This window comes from Anguilla anguilla, chromosome 12 (genome assembly GCF_013347855.1).
Source record: "Anguilla anguilla isolate fAngAng1 chromosome 12, fAngAng1.pri, whole genome shotgun sequence".
Lineage (NCBI taxonomy): Eukaryota > Metazoa > Chordata > Actinopteri > Anguilliformes > Anguillidae > Anguilla > Anguilla anguilla.
Window position 1 is genome coordinate 39611115 of NC_049212.1, and position 27253 is coordinate 39638367.

Sequence of the window (27253 nt, forward strand, 5' to 3'; positions counted from 1 at the left end):
CTGCCAATGATGACCAACAAAGTAGAAATATTAACCAAAGAAAAACAATTAAACATTTCAGCCATTTATTTGGTAAACTGTTTCTTTTATAGTCTGCATAGCATCTTAATATGTGTTATAACCACCTTGTAGAATCTATGTCAGTTGTTATAAGATGGTCAATAGAGCAGTATTTGTAGTATGCATATATTACAAAGGTTATGACCATCCCAATGACAATGGTGTTAAGCAGAGCTATTTCAAGTGGAGTGTTACTAAATGGCATTTAAATATTTAGAGATGTTTTTAGCCGGGGTCATTATCATTGATGCCTATGAGTTTTTGCATTGTGCTTTTCTGGAGGGTTTGTAATTACGCATCGCAAACACAGACATTTGCATACACAACACAAATTCAGGAGCTATAATCTGCGTTTGGACAGCAAATTCCATCGCTCATGGTACTGCAGTGCCGAAAAAAACAAACAAAAAAAAAGTAAGAGAGAACAAAGCTTTTGTCGTTGGTCCAACAAATATTTTAAAAGGTTGGGACGTTGCCTCAGAATCGCCTCATTCATATTCAGGCCTAAAAGCTGCTGAGTGTTCCCTGGGCCCAAATACGAGCCAAAACCCCCTGTCCCGCCCAGCCCCCGCATGGTGTCCCGTTCCAGGACTGGGTCAGTACACGTGCGCATCAGTCTGTACTAATCTACAGACCCCGAATAAGAGGCGTCCGGAGCCCAAAATGTGTATCAGTGCTGGGTATACATTTGACAATTTGGTGAGTATCACTTGCGATGTGGACACACAATAAAACACTTCAGAAGTGTATCTTAGTGTCTTAATCACCGTGTTAAAATCAATACTGAGCAGTGAGACAGCCTAGCGCACAGCTTTGTTTCTTTCCACTTGGCGTGTTGGTCATGGCAAGGCAATGGCAGGGTGAACATGTGCGTGCACACACACAGAAACACACACACGCACGCACGCACGCACGCACACATACACGCACGCATGCACGCACGCACACACACACACACACACGCGAGCACATATACACACGCACGCACGCATGCACGAACGCACTCACACACACAGAAGGGACTCGATGCCTGAGCTTATTTCACATTACACATTCTCTTCGGACTTCCTATATTAGTTTGAGCGGTTTCCAAAAAGCCACTAATAAGAGTAACTGGTTAAATTTTAACATTCATTTATCCTTTCTTTCTATAATTTCACACAGGTGACAGAAACAGGTAAACGATGGCGGCTGCAGTTCTGAGTCAGAGCAGGCATCACACCTGCATCTCAGTTTGATCAGACCACACTGCAGCTCTACCCAGAGCAAGCTCAGTGTGCGGACTGCAGCAGGGAGTCTGCTCCGACAGAGACAAGCAATGCACCCTGGGAAAAGGGGTGTGGGGGGGTGATGATTCACAGAGTGGAAAACTAGAGCAGTAGTTCTTAAGGTCTTCTGGCATGTATGAGTAAGCGGGGGAGAGGCTCCTCTCAGAATAGCAGGCGATGCGTGAATATCGCGGATACGATCCCTGCTTCTAGGATGCGCATTTCTAAGATCGTTTCGGCAGAAATCAAAGTGAAATTGTCAGAGCCGTTTCCAGACCCCGAGCTTTCATCTGACGACCGAGAGAATTATTCTTTTTTTTTTTTTTTTGGCAAGTCAAGAAAAGGCGCAGTTGTGTGACTGGAGCTGGCCTGTGAGATGCTTAGTGCTGCTTCAGTCTCTCTGAATGTCTGCAGCAGGACTGAGTCTCTCCATCACTCTGAGACAGAGTGGCTGCTATCAGGGACACACAGACTCAGCGCTGAGATACACTGGCACCGTGGAGGTGTGTGTGTGTGTGAGTGTATGTGTGTGTGCGTGATGTGTGTGATGTGTGTGATGTGTGTGTGTGTGTACATGGGCATGTTTTACTATCTTGGTGAGAACCAAATGTCCCCACAAGGATAGAAAGATGAGGAAAACTATGCAAGGTGGGGACTTTTTGCTGGTCCCCACAAGTTCAAGAGGCTGTTTTAGGGTTAGGACTTAGGGTTAGGGTTACAATTAGGTTAAGGTTAGGGTTAAGGTTACGCATGTAGTGGTTGGGGTTAGGGTTAGGGTTAGAGGTTACGGAATGAATGTAAGTCAATAGGAAGTCCTCACAAGTATAGCAATACAAACATGTATGTGTGTGTGTGTGTGCGTGCGTGCGCCTAGGTTTTTCCATACCACTAACTGTGTGTGTGCTTGTGTGTGTGTGTATGTGTGTGCCTAGGTTTTCGTATACTAGTGTCTGCGTGTGTGTGTATGTGTGTGTGTGTGTGTGTGTGTGTTTGCGTGTGTGCGTGTATGCACCGCATGTGTGTGTCAGATTGTGTTACTCATCCTCTTATTTTAACATAACAGGGTAAATCTGGGGGACAGACATGTGAGTCCATGTCAAAGAGTCACTTAAGCACGCTCACCCCAACCTTAAAACGCGAGCGGCCATTTTGATGCTTTAATCACCCCGTATCCAGAGCCTCAAAAGATGATGATGATACACGAATCGTATCACGGCAAAGCAAATTAGACCGCTTGTGCGAAAGGCGAGAGGACACAATGCAGCCTGACAACATAACAGCCGCAGTATCCATATAATTAAAGGAAATTTGGCACCAAATAATCAATTTCGAGTGGTTGGATCTGAATGAGTGCTAATTGAATAGTGCTGGTTGATCTTACAGATGGGAATCTGAGGCATGTCGATGTACCGAAGTTGCAATCGACTCTTCTTTTTATTTCTCCTTTTAGTAAGCAGCTGTTTCGGCCAAGTTAAAGTGGAGGGAATTGGATCAGGGGTGAGAGTGGCGTCTGATCCGATGTTCACGCTTGCACAGAGGTGCTAAGTGATGCCAATCACTGTATAAACGACCTCATCCCACAATCGGCCAATGGCCACTACCGAAAAAAAAAGAATTCTAATACATGAAAAAAAAAAAAACTTCTAATTACTGACATCTGCACCGGAATTCACACTTATGTTTAGTTCCTCTTTAAAACTCCCACACTGGTGGAATTGTCTCCGAATTTTGGGTTACCCTTGTTTTGGCCGTGATGTATACGAGCTCTGTTTTGCAGGGAGAACCCCCCCCCCCGCCCCGCCCCGCCCCCTGCAGAATTGGCTGAATTATTTATAAGCCGCAGTCTTACAATAACCAGTCCAGGGTCCCGTTGGGAAGCGATCCATTTAGTTATCAGAAGAGCCAAATGCAACGGCCAGACTCAGATCAACAGGAATGCACAGACCTCAGCCAGGCCCTCTGATGCTGCGGCTCGCCTGGAAGATACCTCTTTACCCTCCGCTGGGCAGTTGGGGGTGGGGGGAGGGGAATAAACAAAAACAAAAGAAGCTATCTTTCTTATCTGGGCAGATAAAATGGTCCCCCCACCTTTCATGACACTCGTTACGTGTTCCCCCATTCCAGCACTTTTTGATCATTTGTATTTGTCCTAATACTGTAGCTTGTTCTTCTGCCTAGTTGGCTTGGCAGAGGTTAGGTCAGAATATTGTTCACTGTGTGAACTAAACTGTGTTCTTGGCTAGAAATAGCTGTGCAGAATAAGTATTGTACCTTACTGAACCTGTGTTCAGTAGTTGTCCATGACCATGAAATGCACTTTTGTACGTCGCTTTGGATAAAAGCGTCTGCCAAATAAATGTAATGTACTGTAATGTCCGAATACACATGAAGTAACACGTAATGCAATAAAAACGCTTGGCCTTTGAGCCACGAGGGCACGAGGGCACTGATCCACCGGTGGAGAGGACCAGTGCCGCCAGATTTGCGCCCAAGCTTAGCGGTCTCACCAGGGGTGTAGCACAAAATTCTGGGCCCTATACATAAGCAGTCTCTGTGGGCCCCCTTCCTCTCTTGATCCATGTCTCTCACGCATCATTCCAGCCTTTTCGAGGGTCCTCCCCCCCCCCATTCGGGCCCTGGGTAGTCAGTCCCACTTCCCCCCCCCCCACTGCGAAGCCCCTGGGTCTCACCGTCACATGGTCACCAGGAACCTTCGCACCTGGAGGTGACTCAGCTCAAAAGGCCCGCTGCACCTCCTCTGAAAATCTCACCTTCCCGCTGGAAGGCTTAAAAAAAAAAAAGTTTTTCCTCCTGCAGTCTAAAAGTATCCCCTTAGGGTGAGTGGAGGACGACGGGAAGGTAAAAGAGGTTTTTATTTTCTGGGGGGGGGGGGGGACGACGACCATAATCTCTGTGATCTGATAGGGTCTCAGTCCGGGAGAAGAGGTTATCTACCTCGAGAGCTGCGATAGACGTGGAGAGGCATTAACCCACTCCCCCAACCTCATAACGATGAGACACATCCATGTTCCAAACTTTCAAGTTACATCAGCTTAAAAATAAGAGGAACAAAAAACCCACTCCGGTCAAGCGTCAAAGCTGTCAGCCTGCTGACACTTCCCCGGGAGTTTATGGGGTGCATTTGAGCGTGACCAATCACAAGACACTCCCCGAGCCCTGAACACTCTGGGATCTCTTCGCTAGCGCTGAGAACAATAGCCTGCCAGTCGTCAGACCGATACCAGCCCTGCTCAGCTCAGACCCAAACGCTGATCATCACGGTGCAGAGTACATGCATATGTATATATATATACAGCGGGATGTAGCCACTTGTAGCCACTTGGGCACTTACATTTTTAATGCACTCGTGTCTGGTGTTCAGTGCGTCATCATTTAGGCATTTCAGTACCGGAAATACCAGCGCGGTGAAAGACGGGCCTAGCCAATGAATAACCTCTAGAGCACCACTCAGGCTTCTCGAAAAAATCTAAGTGCTTGGGCCAAAAAAAAAAAATTCACGTTACAGCCAAAGATATGATCATTTCTGCGTCCCGCGGGTAAGATTTAGACCAGGGGTGTCCAATATTATCCGAAAAGGGCTGATGTGGGTGCAGATTTTTATTTTAGCCCAGCACTAAGGCTCCTGGTTCAGCTAATTGACTAATCACAGTGACCTTCATCCATGACCTTGATAAGTAGAATCAGGTGACTTAATGCTGAGCTATACACAAATATCTGCACCCACACCGGCCCTCTTCAAGGAAGATTGGAAACCCCTGATTTAGACACTTACGCTTTGCCCAGTGGAACTACCGGCCACAGTCTGCACTGATGTGGTCCGGATTAAATCCAAGGCCACACGCCATCCGGCTGGCCAATTTTTCTTGTTTTAAGAGATCTTTTCAAATACATTTTATTACTCCATTTGCATATAGTTGCTATTTTTTCCACAAATCATACTAGTTTTATAGCTACGTGTGTGTGTGTGTGTGTGCAACACACCTGCATAATACCACAATTTTAGCTCTTATGTTCCAAGAATGCTCTGGGACAGCCTGTCTGCCTTGACAGGAATCAGAAGGGTCCAGGACAGGAAATCAACTCACAGTACAGAGGAGTTCTCCAGTAACAGTATAGCAGGAACAAACAGACTCCAGGGATTAAGCAACCCTTTTCCTGTCCTTTCTATGACCTCTTTCTGGGAATTACACTCAATTTATCTGTTTGGTCCTCCATTCAGGATTTATAAACGTGTCTTCAGATCCCAGAAACAGAAGCAAAGCAAGATGAGAAGCTTATCTTTCCCGCTGTGAGCAAGGTCAACAAGGACACACACACACACACACACACACACACACACGCACATGAACACACACATGCACACGTATTTATCAACCAGGTTACTGACAGGTTGTACTAGTCAACCACAAAAAACGGTTGTGGCATAAATATTATTTTATGAGTTCTTACTGTGCTCCTGACGTATTAAATATCTTTGTTTGCGTTCAGCTATTTCAGAAAGCAAAAATGGAAGCGATCACATGAGGTTAATACCGCGTCCTCGGCAACAGCAGAATCGTATTTCACACTGGCGCGTGTTTTTCAGAATTTGAGAAAAAAAATATTGCAGTGTCTATGTCAAAAGGTGTTTGGTAACAATCAGATACGGAAAGTGGCACGCTCTGCATATCTGTGATCAGTTTTCACCTTCAGGTGACAGTTGTATTTGTCAGTAATCAGATGTGTTTCAAGTTGACAGCAGATAGCCCTTGAATGCTGTGGTGGATGTCACAAAAAACTTTCCCTGTGAATACAAGTCTGTACCCCAATCACTATGGAACTGACATGGAACTCTTTCATGGATTACTGTTGTAAAAATATAATAAGACCAGTGCTTTTTACATTACAAAACATATTACATACTATGTTCCCTTCAACCTCCTTCTCAACCCAAAGAATAATTGCATGAAGTTACCAAAGCCAGCTAGTTAGAGCAGGGCTGCTCAACCTTATTCTTTTATATCTTCTATCCTGTAGGTTTTCAGGCCAATCCCAGCACATTCAATGGGCAGAGATCTCGTTGAGCTGCTAATTAGTTAGAATCAGGAGTGCCAAATTAGGGTTGAAATGAAAACCCGCAGGGTGGTAGATCTCCACGGACAGGGTGGGGCAGCCCTGAGTTCAGCCAACTTTTAGTAAGCTAGTTATTTTTCTTTATCAAAGCCATCAAGCCATCATTTCTTCCTCCTCTGAGCAAACAAAAGAAGCAATCACGTTGAAATCATATTTTTGCATTTATCATAAAAGCACAATAGCATAAAGTTTAGCACCTATTCATACTTGCAAATCTCATCTGAGAACTCCACAGACCATCAGATTGACTTTCATAACTAAAGCCATTAGATTTTAAACTTGCGTTGCACTCACTGGAAACTATAAATGCATTCGATTCAGTTTGGGGTCGTAAAATACAACAACGTACCAAATTTATTTTCAGAAAATAAATTATTTGAAGTTGACATTAGTTGTTTTTTTTTTGACTCACCTCTCAAGAAAGACGAAGTGCCTTTTGATCCTGAAAATGTGTTGTAGGTTTCAAAGAAATAAGGTATATAAACAGCACTAAGAAAGTTAGGGACATCTAAAATTCTGAGAAGCTAAGTCGGCTCTAGGATTTCAGTGGCCCTGAACAAGAAGTAACCGGGGGCAACTGAACTTGGATTGGGGGGGGGGGGGGGGGGCTAGGGAGGAATGTGTCAGTGATCATGGGAAAACGTATTCATGGCCTCTGAATACAGCACAATTAAAATGTCTTACAATTACAAAAATGAAAAAAAAAAACATTTAAAACTGAACTGTGTCACCCACGGATGGCCACGGGATAGAGCATTTCAGCCAGCAGTGGGCTCTGCGGAGAAGCGAAACTTAACAAACGCCATAAAACCCTTTCAGCCAATCAACACCAGGCGCCTTCCCCGTGGCTCTGACTTCACAGCACAGAAACGATTAAAAATGCAAATGAAACGTAGAACTGATCTTCGCACATTTGTGCTTCCTTTCTGGTCCTTTGCCAAATATCAGAGGCAGAGGAAGAGAGAAGGAGAAGATTAAATATGGCCGCTCCTTTGTGTCGCTGAACGCGCTGTCGAATGAAGACGGGGGGGGAAGGTTAACACAATTAACACGGAGCTAACAGATTTCATTAGACACATTCCCCCGAAATTGCATTTTGATCCTAACTATTGAGCTTTGTGTCCAGAGATACAAAAACATGATTATCCCACCGCCACTTGATTAAAATGTTAACCACACATTATCTCCTCCTCATCCAAGAGCCGAAACCAAAAGAGCTCGTCGCCCCTGGAACCCGTCTCAAGATTTGCAGTTTGTAAGAACGCCCTAAAAATAGAGAGGTAATTTAATATCGGGTCAGGTTTCAATTAAACATCCTCCATCTGCACAATTAACAGGATGGAAGGAACCTGGTCTCACGTTACCCACATCTCCTCACTGAAAAGTCACTGATATTGTAAAGGAGGAGAAGAAGAAAAAAGAAAAGCCCTCTTCAGCACCCTTTATGACTTCAGAGATGAGCTCTCTGGCTGGATATCAATCTGCTGAATACAGCACAGGTTACAGGCACCGAGCAGCTGAATGATGAACTACTTCGATCGCCGTACTCTGACCATGAATACCCACAAAGGAGGTAAAACGTACAGGCTGTGGAAACTCAATAAATCTCTTAATTTTAATCTGGATGTGAGGTGTACATTTTGAAAAAGGGTTGATCCAACAGGTTGCTCTGCCAATTGAAAATTTTCCAATTTAACTGGTGATTTACGGCTTTGATAAAAATTGACAAGTTAAATCAGATAAATCTATTTTACCTGTTGGATAAGTGAGGAGTTTTAACTGCTGATGCGCTTGTGTTCTGTATTCACAGTGCGGAATGCTAAATGAGGGAGTTAGCCGTTAAAAACGGTTAGATTTTGAAATTTTCGCTTTAAACAGGTTCTCAGTTCCCCTACTAGGTCTGCATCTGAACAAGCCCAAGTGAACCGGAAATCCAGAAAGGTTGAGAAGCAGAGTCCAGTCAACTGGTGTAACGTTATATTTGATCACTTTATTTAATTGCGCCCCCTAATTTCATCGTTTAATTAGAAAGTTGCGCAGTTCAGTACGGGTCAGTTTTTTAAACCCATTAAACTTTATCGAGCCCTCTTGACACACACATACTCCAGTTAAGTGCATAAATGTCACACTAGCCCTGAGTACGTTCGGTCACTGGGGGCAAGTGCTGAAAGACTATCCTCGTTTTATCTTTCAAATGGCTAAAAAATAAAACTAGAGAGACGATTCAGAGCAATAAGTAGGCTGAAACACAAACATGCATGGGAAGCATCAATGCAGACGCAAGGAGTCTGGTCATGGATTCATAACGCGCTTCAGAGTGCTGATCTAGGATCAGTTTGGCCGTTCAGCTCATGATGGATACGATTAGGATGCAGCCCAGGGAAGCCAGATCCTGGATCAGCGCTCTGGGTGATGTCATAATAATTGTTCATGACATCACCCAGAGAGGGAGGGATTCGGTTGGCTGGGATTGACTGGGTCTCATTGCCCATCAGTGTCCCCCGCTGGTCAGTTTGGGAGCCCACAGTCTGCTCGCCAAAGCTGCACGTGCAGAGTCGTTTCCCCCGACCCATGGCCTCATTGACGGGAGGCCTCCTGGGAAACTAAGCTGGAGCCGGAGGAGACCAGTCAGACCACGTATGAACCCAGCTTCCCGTTTCAGCAGAGAGGGAACTGTCCCGTGAAAAGCGCCATCCATTCGGACGGGACATTGAATCCCAGCTCCTGACTCAGTGTCGCCACGGAGATCCCATGGCACTTTGGGAAAGAGTCAGGGTGTTAACCCTCGGTGACCTGGTCAAATTCCCACAAGACTGGCCGTCTTCATCCGGCCCCCTGATCATCCCCTGCATCTGATTGGCCCATTCATTCCCCAGTCACACTCTTCACACAGGCTGTCACAACAAAAAAATAAAAAATAAAAGATTTGAGATCTCAGTTGAACTACCTGGTTAAATGCAGGTTAAATAAAGACAGAGAGAAATGAAATAAAGAAGTCAAGCTAAAGGTGGGAGCCAACTGTTCTCGAAACGAAAGATAACAGGAGATGTTTCTCTTCATCTCTCCCTTTACATGCAGAGCCCCCCTCTCAGCAGGAACACACAGAGCCTCTCCTGGCAGCATTGTGTCTTATTACACCTTCTCCTTCAGAGGCAACAACCAGCCAGGCTGCGAGAGAGGGGAAGCTATTCACATGAGCAGCAGCCAACGTTTGAGGCTAAAACAGAATACCAGAATAAACACACACAGAGCAGACAGGGGAACACAAGGCAGGTCTGTTTGTTCCTTCTGTTTGTTTGGGAGCCGTCTGTTGAATACAACGCACTCATCTGCAGCGTAGTTCATACGTTTAAAAGAAAAGAGGCTTATTGAAATGACACGGTTGATGATAATGTGATTCACAGTGCAGTCAGCAGCAAATCATCGTTCAATGTTTCAGAAGCAGTGCAATAATGCAAGAGTGTGTTTGAACACCACACAGGATTGCATAGTCTACTGCTGGCTGCTTAGAAAACCTGTAGTGTGAATACCACAGAAAAAAATGTGCAAAGACTTATGCAAATTTTTTTATTATTTAATCTCTTGAAGTGTCAGTTTAACTGGTCATTTCAAATAGTTGTGCGCCCTCATCATTGGGCGAGGCAATGTAGCGCACTGTAGCAGCTAACGCACTGTAGCAGCTAACGCACTGTAGCAGCTAGCACACTGTAGCAGCTAGCACACTGTAGCAGCTAGCGCACTGTAGCAGCTAGCGCACTGTAGCAGCTAGCCCACTGTAGCAGCTAGCGCACTGTAGCAGCTAACGCACTGTTGCAGTTAGCGCACTGTAGCAACTAGCACACTGTAGCAGCTAGCGCACTGTAGCAGATAGCGTACTGTTGCAGCTAGCACACTGTAGCAGATAGCACACTGTAGCAGCTAGCGCACTGTAGCAGCTAGCGCATTGTAGCAGCTAGCGCATTGTAGCAGCTAGCGCACTGTAGCAGCTAGCCCACTGTAGCAGCTAGCACACTGTAGCAGCTAGCCCACTGTAGCAGCTAGCGCACTGTAGCAGCCAGCCCACTGTAGCAGCTAGCGCACTGTAGCACATAACCTGGGTATTTGTGCTTATTCCCAATCCGAAATGCTCGGCTGCAGTGAAAACCTACAGGAAGCTGGATCTCCAGGAACAGGGTTGGGCATCCTTGCTCTAGCTGTTGAACAAGGTGTGCTTTGTTAGGGCTAGAGTGAAAACCTACAGGAATGTACAGTAGATCTCCTGGAACAAGGTTGGGCAGCCCTGCTCTAGCTGTTGAACTAGGTTTGCTTTGTTAGGGCTGGAGTGAAAACCTACAGGAATGTACAGGAGATCTCCAGGAATGAGGTTGGGTAGCCCTGCTCTAAGGTGGTCATGCAACACACCTGCAGAATTGGAGAAGATCCTCTTCTGTACGAGCAAGAAGCAGTGTGCCATCTGTGCTCTACCAAACAGTTGGCAAGTTAACTTAAAAACGAAATAAGTTATTTTGAGCTTTTTGACTCCATTACTGGTACAATGCCTTCCAGAAATTCTGTGTTTTTATCGGATTCTGTTTTTACAGTGAATGGCAAACTTCATGAACAGCTCAATTAGTTATCATTTCTAATTAATACTGGAAACTGGCCAGAATTCAATCAGAAAAGAAGTGCCTATAAATACATGTTCTTTCTTTCTTTCTCTTTCTTTTATTTTTTCTTTCTTTTCTGTCTTTCATGTTGAAGTTTGGTTAGACTTTATAAACAGAAAAACAGAGAACACATTTAATTGTCAGTCAACGTCAATGGCAAGCATTGATTGAACCCAGGCTCGTGGAAATGAAAGGTTTTTCTAATACAGTTACACGGATCAACTACATCTCAATCGTTCTTAATAAGGGCGTCTACATAAATATGCACTCATAAGGGACCCAAGAGCATGAACTAATGGACAGCAGTCCCAGTAGGCTTGTCAATGCCAACATTCACCCACTGCAGAAGTATTTTTTAAATTACATATTGTACACTTTGCTGACACCCTTTGCACTTGTCTCTCCATGAAGTACAAAGTAAAAATAATGTAGAATTGTAAAATTGCTGTCTGAGGCAGAGAGGAGAGCACATAGTGTAGTGTAATACTGAGTGCTTGGAGGAAATCTACTGTACACGAATAGCCCTGTCGGCTAAGGAAATGTATTTTGCCACATACATTCAGAACATAGTCTTTCAGTGGCAGGAAAATCCACTTTCCCCACATCATTAAGGAAAAATGTTCTGTTCAATATTCATTAAATTCACCCCCTCTTCAACCCCCCCCCCCCCCCCCCACCCCACCTACTTCCAGCTTCCCCACCTTTCAAAACAGCCATGCATTAATATCTCCTCTTAGCACATACTTACAGCCGACTGAGATTCAACTGGAGGAGAAACGAAAAAATCATGCCATTAATTATTCATCAACGCAAACACTGCGCAACCAAATTTGGCTTTGATTTCTTTTCTTTTTTTTTCTTCCTAAGTGTGGCTATACAAGGGTGTACACTGTATGTTTGGCAGGATTAGAGTCTCTTTCGCCACGTTGAAATGAATTAATTTAATCAGGCAAATTCAGTCTAGGAAGTTGGAACAAAAAAAAAAAAAAAAAATCACCGTTGCCATGGAAACAGTTTAGCATCTCCTTTTCCCCACCAGCAGTTTCAGAGTAAGTCGGCGAGGAAGAGAAACGTACTCCCAATAATTCTCACTCATAAAAATAAAATAAAAACATAATGCAATAAAGGAAAAGAAGAAAACTTAATAAAGGGAATTTGACTGCATTAATACTCAGAGGACAGAAAGCTGCCCCCCCCTCGTATAAGATGAGGTAACAAAGACATTTCATCCAAATCATCGGGAGAGACTCGACACACGACTGGATTTGAATAAATATATTTATGGCTTTGTCCTCTATCAAGAAAAACTAAATAAACATTTGCATTGTACGTTATCATCAGGGAACGAACAGTGAAATGCATGCCAAAAATATTGACTATTGCCAGTGCGAATCTCTCCTGGGGAAACGACTTGCCCTCTGAGCAGCAGAAACTACATTCAATGAATAACTGCCAGCCTAAACAGACCACTTGCATTCTTGTGCACTTCATAGAAAATCAATCTTCTCTGCACTAACCCTCGAAACCTTAATATCTGAAAAGGATGAAGTAACATTAACTTAGACTCATACCCCAGAGCAGTTGTTTGAATTCCTCTTCTACATTCTTCCACCTCCCTCTCTTTCCCCCTCTCTCTCACTCGCTCTGCCACTTTTGCTTTTTGGGTTTGCGTGCATGTGCACATGCTGTTTAATTAAAACATGTCTATTATGCAGAATAAATATGAGCTGTTTCATGCCATGAACTGGTACGTACTGCGAAACTAGACTCCTTTATATTTATGATAACTTTTGAAACGATGTCTTGAAAAGCCACAGATTTCTGTCAAAGTCGTAATCTTTCAAATGTAGCACCAAGGCACGAAAATAATTTCAGACTATTTTGTATTCTCATTGCACTGCCTGTCACCTTTTTCTGTTTTAAAAAATAAAAAACATTTTTACAAGTATGGAAAATAATCATGATGCAACACTTACCAACACTTAAACAGGCATGAAATCATTTTGCGCTTTCATGTCCGGAAGTGAAAACCCCAGCAGGGCGACTTGCACCCCCTGCCGTCCGGGTGAACGATTCTCGCTCGCCCCTACCCACTCGCTCGCTCGCTCACCACGTGCGCTCCCCTGCGGAGGAATGAACTTCCTGTTCCCCTACAGACCACTCCCTCACTGCCCATGTCACGCCGTAGAGTCTCTTCAGACGGTACCGGGACTAACTGTCACCACTCTGCAGGGCACTCCCAGTCTAGGATTGCTCTTATCACTTGTATCCTTCCACTGTGTTCCTGTAGCACTTTCATGTTACACGTGAGCCTCCTGTACCACTTTCATATTTCGTGTGCCACCATCCAGCACTTACATTGCACTTGTATTGTTATTTTGACGTTGCTTGTTGTCATGCATCCTAATTCGACTTAACATTACTCTCTGACCTAGCCTATCCTTACTGTGTGAACTGGACTTAATGTGTTCATGGCTATGAATAACTGTTACATAATGAATACTGTACCTTATCTGACCTGTGTTTTGTAGTTGTTCCAGTGACCTTCGGCATGCACTTATTGTACGCCGCTTTGGATAAAAGCATCTGCCACATAAAATGCAATGTAATGTAATCCAAAATGTAATTATTATAATCATTAAGCACATGGAATAAGAGAGCTGCAGGTTAATGTTGTATTTTGGGAAGTTGCCCAAATTTCTGCAACTGCTGGTCAGGACACTCTCCTTGAGGCCAGTCTTGAGATCCCTCTCCATTTGTAATACTTAAAACATAAAACCCATATATTTATAAAATAAACATATACTGTATTTCCACCAAATATTTTCAGCATTGGTTGGGTGGCAACGGGTTGAAAATTCTCAGGGTTCTGCAGGGAGTGTTTTCAAACTTTAGCAGCACCTGAAATATTTAAGTACTCCATATGATATTAAAGCACTGTCTATGATTGCGTAACCCAGGTCACATGACGTTAGGGCCTTCGCCCCATGGTAAAGTGAGAGCGCTGTAGAGTGAGTGCCTCATCATGCTCTCTTGGCCTGAACGCTCCTTATTCCTGCGCATGCATTCTGCCCATGTCTTTGTCCTTTAGTCTTTGTATAAAGATCGGCCCCCTCCTCACCCTGCCCCCCCCCACCACCGCCCCCCCCACCACCAGCCCCCCCCCACCACCAGCCCCCCCCCCCCCCCCCCCCTAGCAACCGCTGCTATGGAGTCTAGTGAGAGGCCCTCAGCCAGGAGAGAACTGCGGCACAAATAGAGCGTCTGCGTGGGTAATTATGCCCGAGTACAGACCCAGGAAGCCGTGGACAGCGTGACAGGCCTGCTATTCAGGTGGGCTGCCGTTCGTTAGCCTGACGACGGTATTTTCGGACGAGCCACGCGGGCTCCCAGGATTTCAGGGCGCCGCCCATATTTGGAAACGACGCGCCTGGAAAATAAAAAAAGCGGAGCGGCAGTTCCTTTTCGACGCTTTTCCGACCAGTCCCCCTCTCTCTCCCTGGTTTCGGGATGCCCGATTGGACGTACGAGCGGGCACATTGATTTGGGAGGGCACAGGCGAGCACGAGCTCGTCCTCAGAAGCAAGCGGAGCCAATCGGCACTTCATGTCACGGCTCAGCTCACCTGACAGGTTCACACAGAGATCAGCCACTGGGAGGCATTCACACAGAGATCAGCCACTGGGAGGCATTCACAGGCAGCTTCACCCTTTGAAGAGTAGGGTTTTTTTTTTTTTTTTTGGAATGTTTTATTTTATTTTTTCAAAATTCTGAGTCAGTGTTCTAGAACTCCACCGCTTTTCAATCACCAGCAGTACCAACTGAGAAGGATCGAGTTCCGTCAGCCGCTTGACGTCATCCAACCAGGAAAGGCGTTGGTTTGGAAAAACTGTGACAAGCGGTGATAAGTGTTTTGTGAAACGGGAAAATATTATTTTATTCCAAAATGTTCTTCCCTGTTTACATCTCCCTGCTTCATACAAAGCTGTGGCATGATTGGACGCGCTACGAAAGGTTAGATTAGAACTTTGAGTACCATGCTCCCTCCACTGGAATTTAACAGTTTGCCGCCATGTTGAGCGTTCTGATGCTCGTCATGTGACGGTGGCTGTAAACCCGCATTGAAACGTTCAGTTAAGGACATTCTAATCACATGCAAGGTTTTCCGTCCTCAAACTGTCACGGGTAAAAACGTGGGCTTGCAGGGGCCTGGATTCCAGCGGCTGAGGTTCACTGGGACAGCTTCGCAAAAGAGAAGGAGGGTTAGTCGTGTGTTTTGGGGGTGGGGTCGGGTATTTTGGAAGGGAACTACCTTGTCCCTTTACCCTGTGTTTATGCTACTACATTACATTACATTACAGGCATTTAGCAGACGCTCTTATCCAGAGCGACTTACACAACTTTCACATAGCATTTTACATTGTATCCATTTATACAGCTGGATATATACTGAAGCAAATTCATTAAATGATTAAATTCATTTAATTTTACCGCAGTAACTACGACCGGCCGTTTTCGATGACGGTGTGCAGGAGCGGTTTTCTCCATCACCAAAAAATGACTGCTCATTTTGACGGTGTGGAGGAGTGGTTTACACTGTCAATAAAACCTGAGACAAGTCAAGCACAAGCTGTGAAATGGGAAATAGCCTGAGGAGGAGGAGGAGGAGTAGGAGGAGGAGGATTAACCTGAGATTAGCGCGTAACCTGGCGGCTTTAGCGGCATTAAGACTGACCAGGCTGACACACTGAGGTCTGATAAGTCCCAACAACCCAACTTCCAGACGTCTGCTTGGCCAAGGATCACGATTCATCAGAAGAAGAAAACAACCAATAGCGGTGGCACCAACTGGAGACAATGATGCTTCAGAAAATCCTTGAGATGTGAACTCGCATAAAAAGAAAAGGCATTTAGTTTTGGTTGAGGTGCAGAATCAATGATGAAATAAATACATTAGGCTAAATACATTGATCGCACGTGGGGGACAAATGAGGACTATAGCTCAGATTTGTGGCATGCAGACAGTCTCCAAAATATGACGCTGAGAGAAGAAAACTAAAAAATAGCAAGATTTATATGGCATGCAACTATTAAAATGACTCAATCAATCACATTTCACAATAAAACCATTAACCGTGAAATTTTATTTTTATTACAGCAACCTGCACATCTGGATGAAGACATAATTCGTATACTAACGACTCAAGCAGTCAACTAAGAGCATAACTCATGCTACAGTACACTTTTTTCCAAAGAAGCCTAGGAATAATGCATTATAAATGCTAGAGATTGCAAAATTGTGTTTTGAACGCTTCAAGAAAACAGTATCATACGAGGATAAATAAGGTGATGTACTGTTGCATTATAGATGCATGATTCATGGTGGTTCACTGTACCTTAGAATAAAATATGATTTCAATTGATTATCTGGATTATTAATCAGTAGTCTAGAGATGGTAACACCCTTTAAAATGTGAGATTACAGAGAAGAATAAATCTCTCTCTAAACCATGGGTTACTGTATGTGGCCCATATATAAAACTACATTTATTTTCTATATATTATATTTATATCTGACATACTGTACCAGTCCTATGTCAAATATTTTTCTCTGCTTCAGAAAAGTTTGAAAAACATGCACACAATTGCATGTGACTTTGTGGGGAAAAAAAGAAGAAACTAAAGCGAATCTGCATTTAATCATGGCTCAGAGTTAAGGGCAAATCCTGGCCAAAATATGGATTTGGGTCACATTACATTACATTACAGGCATTTAGCAGACGCTCTTATCCAGAGCGACTTACACAACTTTTTTACATAGCATTTTACATTGTATCCATTTATACAGCTGGATATATACTGAAGCAATTTCGGTTAAGTACCTTGCTCAAGGGTACAACGGCAGTGTCCTACCCGGGAATCGAACCTGCGACCTTTCGGTTACAAGTTACGGCAGTGTCGCACCCGGGAATCGAACCTGCAACCTTTCGGTTACAAGTTACGGCAGTGTCGCACCCGGGAATCGAACCTGCAACCTTTCGGTTACATGTCCAGTTCCTTACCCACTGTGCTACACTCCGTCCTATGGTCACTATTGTTTTTTTTGTTTTTTTTTTTACAAATATATCACCCCAACACTTTTCTTTGGTGATGATTGTTTAGGATGAACAAACACAACAAAGAAATGTTTCTGACAAGATTTTCTTCAGCCCCATAAATTCGTTGTTTACCAAAAAGCTTTTTGTTGTTCCTAAAATAAAAAGTCACACACTCAGCGGAGACAGTACAATGCTGTATGTTTATTTTTTTTGTTTTTTTTAAAAGTGGTCTTGTATTATTGATGGACACATCTTTTCTGATTGCTTCCCGGTGCACAAATCACAACCCAAACAGAAAAGAAATTGGTCCCCAAATCAAATATTCAAGGGCAGAGAAATGCACGCGTGTGTGGAGACAGGTGCAGGGACAGCACCACCGCAGACAGTGGGAGATGTGCGGGCCCTCACCTGCTCCCCAAACTGTGGAGATGTGCGGGTCCTCACCTGCTCCCCAAACTGTGGAGATGTGCGGGTCCTCACCTGCTCCCCAAACTGTGGAGATGTGCGGGTCCTCACCTGCTCCCCAAACTGTGGAGATGTGCGGGTCCTCACCTGCTCCCCAAACTGTGGAGATGTGCGGGTCCTCACCTGCTCCCCAAACTGTGGAGATGTGCGGGTCCTCACCTGCTCCCCAAACTGTGCCGTTTTTCCTGACTTCACCATCCGAACGATGAGGGTCTTTATTGCCAGAGATCAGCCAGCGATGGAAGCTCCTGTGTCAACAGCAAGCTGATTAAATACAACCCTTTTTTTCCACCACTGTTGATTTAGCTTCTTTTTTTTTTGTTGTCCAGCTGCCAATATGTTTCAGGCAGAAGTCATGTCATGTGTTATTGGAAGCTGATGAAAGCCATATTGTGGGGGGAAAAATAAAAACTAAAAGTTACATGTGTACATTACATGGCCAAAAGTATGTGGACACCTGACATCCAAAATTATGGGTATTAACACAGACACGGTCTACCCTTTGCTATTATAACAACTTACAATCTTCTGTGTACGTTGCTATAATAGGCATTATACTAGATGTTAGAGAATTGCTGCAGGGATTTGCTTCAATTCAGCCAGAAGAGCATTAGTGAGGTCTGGCATTGATTGGACGATTAGGCCTGGCTCTCAGTTGACTTTCCAGTTGATCCAAAAGGTATTGGATGGGGCTGAGGTCAGGGCAAACTGTTGGGGAAGCATAGGATCACACAGAATGTGATTGTATGCTGTAGCATTATGATTTGCCTTCACCAAAACTGAGGGGCCTAGCCCAAACCATGAACACCAGCCCCAGACCCAGGGGGTGTCCAGATACTTTTGGTCATATAATGTATGCTTCGGCTCCATTTAGAGTAAAGTGAGGAGAGAAAACAAAACATTATTTTATTATTTTTGTGAGTGTATTATTCTCAATGATTAAAGCGTGTAATGAGTGTATTCATTCTGCTTTTATTTCTGAACAGTAATTAACTTAAAGACAGGCAATTATCAGGCTATGAATAGACCGCGATCGGCTCTGTCTGCGCTTGTTTTGAACACGTATTTAATCACACAGACGTAGTTTTACTGGGATTACCTTTTGATATCACGCTAGCAGGGGAAATTGCTATTTTGTTTTTTTATTGCAGTCAGCAAACAAGGCGTTGAGGACTGACAGACTAGACGAGAGAGCACCCAGCACCGCCTCAAGCCCGGACCTGAACACTCTTATTATACAAACAGGGCGGAAATGCGCACCTGAACACGCTGCAGTAACAGTCACTACTGGTAACGGTAAGCAACAGGGTTCTAGAACACTGGCTTAGAATACTAATTTTTAAAAAACATTCCACAAAATCTACTCTTCCTTCAAAGGGTCAATTTACTTCCAGGAGAAGCCTCAAATTGTAACTTTTTTGCTTCAGTGGTAGAGACAGAACTTTCAGCGTTTGAATTCCCAAAGAAGACGGAATTGAGTATCTGGTGGGTCTACAGAATCTGTGTTAGAACATCTTCCCAAAAGATACATTGTAGAAACGACCATCAGGCAGTAAAGCAGACACAACACCTTCACACAGCAGCAACAACAAAAATGTTGGAATTTTAAAATAAGAAACATAGAGATGAGTCTGCCTCAAGGCCGTACAAATCCATACCAACTCAGTAACATCTGGGGCTGCAGAAATGACTGCTGCTATTGTGCTCTGGGAACACAGAGATTATCAGGGTTATGGAGGAAACCACTGGGGGCATTAGTTGTCTTCATTAGACTGTGCCCTCAAAACGTCCGTATTGTCGAAAATGAAGTGTATTCACCCCCCCAAAAAAATCGCAAACGTTTCCTTCAATTCATACTTCGATGTCACGGTGTTGCTGTGAACAGAAACGACCCTTGTGAGGCTCGAGCTGACAGTGAAATTTAAAAGCATCCAGGGCCGTTGGGTGTCCTGCAGGCATGGCGTGACCCGTTCCACAGTACAGCCAAGCAAGGCTGTCATTCCAGGAGGTTAGAAGAGCTGGTTGAGCCAAAGGAGATCTTCTGCCACCGGGAGTGTCTAAACTCACAGGACAGTGAGCTAATTTTGTTACCAGTCTGAAGTGGTATGACAAGTTCTCCATCTCAAAATGGATGCTTTTTTTTAACCACTCCACAGAACACACGCAGGGAAACACAAGGTGCCAATCAACATGAGGGGTAACCTAAAAAGAAAGAAAAAACCATGAGGGGAAGCAGACGAATGAAAATGAAATTAAACGTAATTATTCTCCCCCGGCTCAATTCACTACAGTTGTCGGGCAATTTATATGAAAGTAAAGCTTACTCCACCACTAAGGTCTTTAGCTTGTTCCGCTTCCATTTTGGGAAACATTAAGTGAGCAAATTAGCTTCTCTATATTAATTAAACGACAGACGCGCGTTACTGATAATCTAGAATGCAAAACTGACTCATTAAATGCAGTTAAAAGGCACCAATCAAGGCACTTCATTCCCATCCAATAATCTCGGCTCTTCAGACGAACTCAAAAAAGACGCTAATTGGACGATGGAGGGAGCGTGGCTGATGCGTGTTTGTTTGGGAAAATAAGGACCCATTAGCATATTTTAAACCACGTCGACAGTCTGGCTTCCTGCAGATGATGTCGAAGGCGGGAATCGGGGGAGGCGTACGAAGCAAAAAAAAAAAAAAAACATTTTCGTGAAATCTCAGAAGCACGGGCTCTTGAGATGAACAACATAAACAATCTCTTTTTAAAAAATCCTTTATTTTACCAGGGAAGTCACGTTGAGGTTTACTTCTCTTTTACAAGTGAGCCCAGCAGCATAGATAAAGTTACCACACCACATTAACATAAAATACAGACTGACAGAGACGATCAGAAGACTTAAAAGACTAAAAAGAGCTAAATTTCTAGAAGAGAACATGATTTAAAGTATTTACAAAATAATCAACCACCAACAAAATAGTCGAATTTCAAATCTGTTTTGCAAGGAATTCCATGTAAAAGGTGCTGCACGATTCAAAGCAAAACTTTCCAAACACCGTTCTTGTCTATGGAACCTTAAATAAAATCCTATTTTTTGTGATCTTAAACTGTAATGTCCATTAGTATGTGGGGTAGCACTCTCAAGCAGTTTGGCATCTGACCTGCGATAACCTGGTATAAAAATATCAGCCAGTGCACTTTCCGCCTCATTGCCAAACAGGGCCATTCTAATGGCTGAGATAAAGCACAGTGATGGATGCAGAAACCAGAAGTGGTGTCAAACTTTAAGGCAGCACGGTGTAGTGTGTCAGGAGCATGGAGAAGTGAGGCAGGACTTTTTAAATACAATACATCACCACAATCTAATAAAGGCATGCATGCAGCCTCCACCAGCCTCCTTGAAAAACAAGCTTTATTTGTGTCATTAGAACCTAGTTTTCATTCCAGACAAAATAAAGATAAATCAAGATAATCATCAAGATAAAATGCTAAATACTTATATGATGACACCAACTCTATGGGCTCTTTTTGTAATGTGACCATCTGAGTTAAAACAACTTTGAACTTGGCCTGGTAAAGACCATTGATTTTATTTTTTATTTTTTTTGCATTCAGCACAAGCTTCAGATTAAAAAGATTATTCTGGATCACATTAAAAGCATCTTGTATTTTCTGAAGTGTGTCATCTAAAGATGAAGAAGTGCTATAAATAATTGTGTCATCTGCATTAAAATGTGCCCTTGCACTATTGAGATTTTCACACAAGTCATTGGAATCTACCATTTAGATAATCCTTGAACCATCCAAGTGTTTTTATTTGAAAGGCCGGTGTGTATAAGTTTCTGCAGCAATAACAATTATTGAATGCTGCATATTTTTGTTGATGTTCTTCATTAACAGTGAAATTCAGCAGCGAAATAATTTATAATTCTCACCCTTAAATATTATAATATTATTTTGAAAAATTTTTTTGTTTGGTGTGGAGAGCAGAGGGGTTTAGTTTCAGTTGGTGAAAAATGAAAAATTTGAATTATGGATTTGCAGAATGACTGGGCCCTCCTTGCCCAAGTTTAAAATGTATTAAAATAATTAAAAATAATAAAAATAATTAAATTAAGAGCACCACAACTCTCTTGCACTCTGGACCTCTCCTGTTCCCCTGCCTGCACATCTTAACACGCGAAAGACGCGACAGACTTGTGAAGTAAAACCTCAGAAGAACCTCTTGATGGCTGGAGCTGTAAGACGGTGCTTCTTTAAGTGGTAAGCCCTGCTGAGAGTATACCCCGCCACCCCCTCCCCAGGGCTCCGCAACCGGTGCCTGTAATAAACACACCCCCCATCCCCCTAGCATCCCCCCCCCCACCACTTCCCAAACCGCTTTCATCCGTGTCACTTACGCACCATCAGCGTTACTCCAGCGGCTAATAAGCAATCAGGGGGTTTGAGCCCGAGCCGCTCCTGCCCGCGCCTCCCCTGCCCGCGCCTCCCCTGCCCGCGCCTCCCCTGCCCGCGCCTCCCCTGCCCGCGCCTCCCCTGCCTGCACCGCTCCTGCCTGCGCCTCCCCTGCCCGCTCCTCTCCTGCCCGCTCCTCTCCTGCCCGCGCCTCCCCTGCCTCCGCCTCTCCTGCCCGCGCCTCCCCTGCCCGCGCCTCCCCTGCCTGCTCACTGAGCTACTGGAGCAGCATTAGCGACACGCTAGCGACTCGCGCGCACGCCGCCTCTCCGGATCATTCCGCTCTTAACTACGCACCGATACGCCGTTTCAGGCCCAAACGTGACAAAAGGACCCCGTTTGGGTTTCACAGTATCACTCGATTTCGCGACGCGTAACGCACACGCTTAATTACACGTGCTGAAAATGGCTGCTACGAGCTGTTAGGAAGCTAATTTAGCATTTCTTTAGCCGTGTTTGTTTATGTTGAACACTAAGATATCGCACGGTAGAGCCTCCGGGCGTTTCTCTATGACGCGCGATGCGGGTGAAGTCTGGAATCCCGGCGGGGGCCTTTCCGTGTGCATGTTCTCCCCATGCTCGTGTCAAAGGCCCACAGACTGGTTAGTGTAATTGGGGGGGGGGGTAAGGCGGTTAGGACGTTAACAGGGTAACAGGGTGTTGCTGTAACACAGCAGGCATCTTCAGCCAACCTACCCTGTGTAATTAAATGTTAATAATAGTTTTTTTAAAAATGATTTAAATGACAAAAATCACAGAATTACGGTACACATTGTTCTGTTTAATGTGAACAGGCCCGTCGCCCTGGGCACGGGCATGCTACTGGCTCGGAGCTGCAGGCCGACCTCCACGTCAGTGTTTAACAGCAGAGTCCGTTTCCCTCGGACACGTTTAAAGTTGGAGGGAGAGGCGGAGATTGACTTGGATCTCAGCAACCCCCCCCACCCCCACCCCCACCCGTGAAAGTCCCAATGTCATCTCCACAACAAATTATATTTTAAATTGCAATTTAGCCCGTTTAATTGCCTTAATTAATATTCAATGCAACACCAAAAACTCTCCCACTTGATTTGTTCCAGTTTTAATTTAACATCGCACGGCTCGTAATCAAGCCATAAGATATGCGGCTTCCCTTTAAAAAAAAAAAAAAGTATTTATTTATTTATTTATTTTTTGTTTTAATCAGTCCTGAATACTGAAGACGCTTGGATACTGAGGCCTGAATCGCTCGTAGAACTGCATTTTAAAAGTAGCATAATCGCTGTTATGGGTTTAAAAAAAGGATAATATTAAGAAGAAATGAAATACGGGTTTTCAAACAGATTAAATGAGGACAGCCTGGTCCGACAGGCTGGAGAGGAATCGCCTGGATTCAGCAGACAAGCACGTGCACTGGAATTTATCATTCATCATCTTACGCCCATTAAATAGCTAAATTTATGTGCTGAGGGACATTATATTCATATCACAGGTACAGCCCATAAACGACAGAACGCTCACATATTGATTATGACATCACTCTTTGGAACTGTGGCGAGTGTGTCTGCTAACCCAATGCAAAAGGGGGGGTAGGGGGTCACAAAGTGTGACATGAACATGTGACCTGATCCATAATGAAGGGTGAGGCAGTTACTCCTTAAAATGCCCCGTGGGACACCCAGCTGCACCTTCATAACCTCCTGCAGCCTCCCCCCCCCCCCTCCCCTCACCCCCCCCCCCCCCCCAGCTGAATCACACACTGCCCTGCTGACAGCCATCAGGAGGAGGCCAATATGTCTGCTTCTATTACAGATATGTCTCCCAGGGTGCCAGTAAATCACTTCCCGACCCAACCCCCCACCCCCACCCTAACCCCCCCACCCCAACACCCCAGACGCTGGCTGTAGGTTGGCAGTGAGGAATGACTTACATCGGCCTTCTGACCCCCAGAGGAGAACCCCCCCACCCCCCCGCCTTCCTGCCCACAACCACCTCAAATACCTGCCTCACTCAAGCCTCCTGTCAATGCTCCACCCCCCCCCTCCCCCCAACAATCACAACCCCCACCGCCAAAGAGCGAATCGCCACGCGTTATCCCCCCGCCCCCCCGACGGCTCCTCGCGCACTTGCGGTGTCGCAGTGCGTCGTGTGGTCAAACGCGTAGGAAACGGTACGCGAAAGTCACTCACAAGTCATAAAAAACTGCTTCCTCTATTAAGAGTCCTGTGTCTCTTCATTTTTATTTATTTATTTCGTTTCTTCACATCCTAGTTCTCATTGAGACCTTTCTGTGAATATGCAAGACCACGGCCAACTGATACACATGTTGAATCAGTTATTTTTTTAAAGCGTATTGAGAATCACCACCATCACGGCATTTCACATGGCATCTGACGCTTGGACGTTTGCTACCACATCAGATCTGTTTAAATAGAAAAAAGAAAAAAAAAGGAAAGATTACCTTTACACCGCTTGGCGGCATTTATACTTCTAACGCTGTAAAAAAGCAGCGGTTTGATATGCAGCACAGCCCAGTGCAGGAGTCCTGACCACGGCCGACTGATTCAGAGAGACACTGGAGCCGAAGAGAGAAACAAACGGGGCTGCCCTGATGTGTCATCCTCGCTATTAACTAAAGCTTTCCAACGAACGCCGTGTTCTCCGGCTTTGCAGCTCCCCGCAGACCAACTCTAACAAGGGCTTTTATGTGTGTTCAAGGTCTGTGAGCTAATTCCGCTCGCCCCCCCCCCCCCCCCCCCTCACCCCCTCGCCCCCGCACGCCACGCCCCCCCCCCCCCCCCCCCGAGCTGTGAGCCCAGCAGAATGCAGGACTGAGCCATTAATTTTAATCAGTAAGTACCCACGCTCCTGCGTATCACCGAAACTCTGAGCTTTCAGCCTCATTAGGCCCTCCCTCCCTCCCTCCCTCCCTCCCTCTCTCCCTCTCTCTCTCTCTCTGTCCCTCCCTCCCTCTCTCCCTCTCTCCCTCCCTCTCTCCCTCCCTCTCTCCCTCCCTCCCTCTCTCCCTCCCTCCCTCTCTCTCTCTCTCCCTCCCTCCCTCTCTCCCTCCCTCCCTCTCTCTCACTGGCTGACGTCTGCTGTGGTCACTCCAAAAAATTTCACAGATTTTAAGATTCGGATTTGTGCCCTATTCTGCCTGAGCCACACACAGCATCGCGTGAAAAAGCCCCTCTTCTGAGCCTTTGAAAAGGGTCTCTGAGAGCCACGAACGCCCTCTCTGGTAATTCATTTGAGCCTCTCGGCCGAACGTCCGTTTTATGCTCTGTGTGCACATCGCCCGCCTGCTCCGCCCCAGACCAAACGCGGACCGCACAGGCTGCCCCAGCGTCAGGCAACATCAGAATCCGGGCGAACCGGTTGTCAGAGTTCCGCCCCAGTCAGACAGCCCTCTCATCACAAACGGCTCTGGCTCTCCTTCTGTCCCGTCTGCCAGAAACCCAGGCGTTTAAAAAACAGGAACAAGAGCAGGGGGTATAAATCTGCAGGCAGCTGGGTCCATGGGCGCATTCACAGCGCTGCAGCTAAACCCGCGTAGCGTCGCGCTGCTAACGCCCGACATCTCGATTTCCTGCCACGCGGCGACAGGCGATGCTTTGACCGGGGAAGCCGATTGGCTTAGAGCAAATGTTCGACACCAGCAAGACAAACCCCAGGAAAAAAAAAAAACTGAACACACGTCCACACAATAAGAATGTGTCAAACAACAACAACAGAAAAAAAACCCACAGCTATCAGTGGAAACCAGAAAACTGCCCAGCAGGTTAGCAAAGAAAACCAGACCCCTGCTTTTCCACCTGTGATTCTGCAGGTCAGCTGTCTGTTTTTATTTTTATTATCATTTTTCTCAGAGGCACAGGAAATGAGAGTTTGAAGGTGTAGGGCGGACACGCACTTGGTACTTTTATTTTAAGTGCTTATATAGCTTTATCAGATTTCATCAGAAATACCTCAAACTTTTCAAAAAAGCAAACTTCTGTTGAGACTCATTAAAAAATTTCTGGCTCATCACGTTTTTTTTTTAATCAAAGAAAAGATCCTAAAGTCCATTAGACAGATTTGAATGGCCTGGATCTTTCCGTCTATTCTGTTATTATTGGCTATTCGGCTGGAACTCCAAGGCTCCTCCTCTTCCCTGCTTTAGCAGTCCTGGCTGGGGAGGCTAATGAAACAGGCCGAATCCCCGCGGGACAGCCCCGTTTAGGGGCATTCAGCAGCGCTAGCGGCCTCATCGATCTCTGTGTGAAGCAGGAACCCGCAGCGGCCCATTCGACAAGATTATTTAAAACACAGAGATCTGCAAGTGTGGGAGAAACCGGAAAATAATAATATATTGTTGTACGCTTTTAATCGTAATATTTCAACATTTATGTTCATATTTTTAAAAATGGAAAAGGCTGAATATGTTTCGGTGTAGATTTTCTTCCAACGCTGGCATGGTTCAGAAGTTATACCCACAAACTCACCGGCGTCTGCGCTCAGACAGAACAGACCTCTCGTGAAAAAGTGATGTAGGGAGGACTTTCTCAGCATCCTGAGACCTCATTTAAAAGGGTGGGGGCCTGGGGGGGGGGGGGAGGGGCAGACATTTTATATGTAATTTTGACTGATTTGCGGCCGAGCCACTTGGGGGGCGAGTGGAAGGGGGGAGCCGCTGAATTTCATTGGCCGCGGGGCCCGTACAGAGCGAGATTACTCGCAGTCCTGCACTTCCTGTTTGGCTTCTCTGCGCGGGAGCCAATTAGGGGAACAGCGGACTGTTAACGGGCTCGTTAGGGCGGCATGGGCTGAACAAACGGCTCACTTCCAGATGGGTTCTGTTCCAGCGCCCGGCGGGGGGGGGGGGAGCTGGCCCGCGGAGAGGAAGTGTGTGTGTGTGTGTGTGTGTGTGTCTGTGTGTGTGTGTGTCTGTGTGTGTGTGTCTGTGTGTGTGTGTCTGTGTGTGTGTGTGTGTGTGTGTGTGTGTGTGCGTGTGTGTCTGTGTGTGTCTGTGTGTGTCTGTGTGTGTGTGTCTGTGTGTCTGTGTGTGTGTGTCTGTGTCTGTGTGTGTGTGTGTGTGTGTGTGTGTGTCTGTGTGTGTGTCTGTGTCTGTGTCTGTGTGTGTCTGTGTGTGTGTGTGTGTGTGTGTGTGTGTCTGTGTGTG

At 45.3% G+C, this 27253-nt stretch overlaps 1 long non-coding RNA gene across 1 annotated transcript in view; it reads right to left on the reverse strand.

The window, feature by feature from the left end:
* LOC118209385 overlaps positions 1 to 27253 on the reverse strand; it is a 64829-nt gene that overhangs the window by 14228 nt on the left and 23348 nt on the right. The window contains exon 2 of the long non-coding RNA XR_004761703.1: positions 17830 to 17918. This is a non-coding gene — a long non-coding RNA (uncharacterized LOC118209385). The remainder of the gene's footprint in view (positions 1 to 17829; positions 17919 to 27253) is intronic.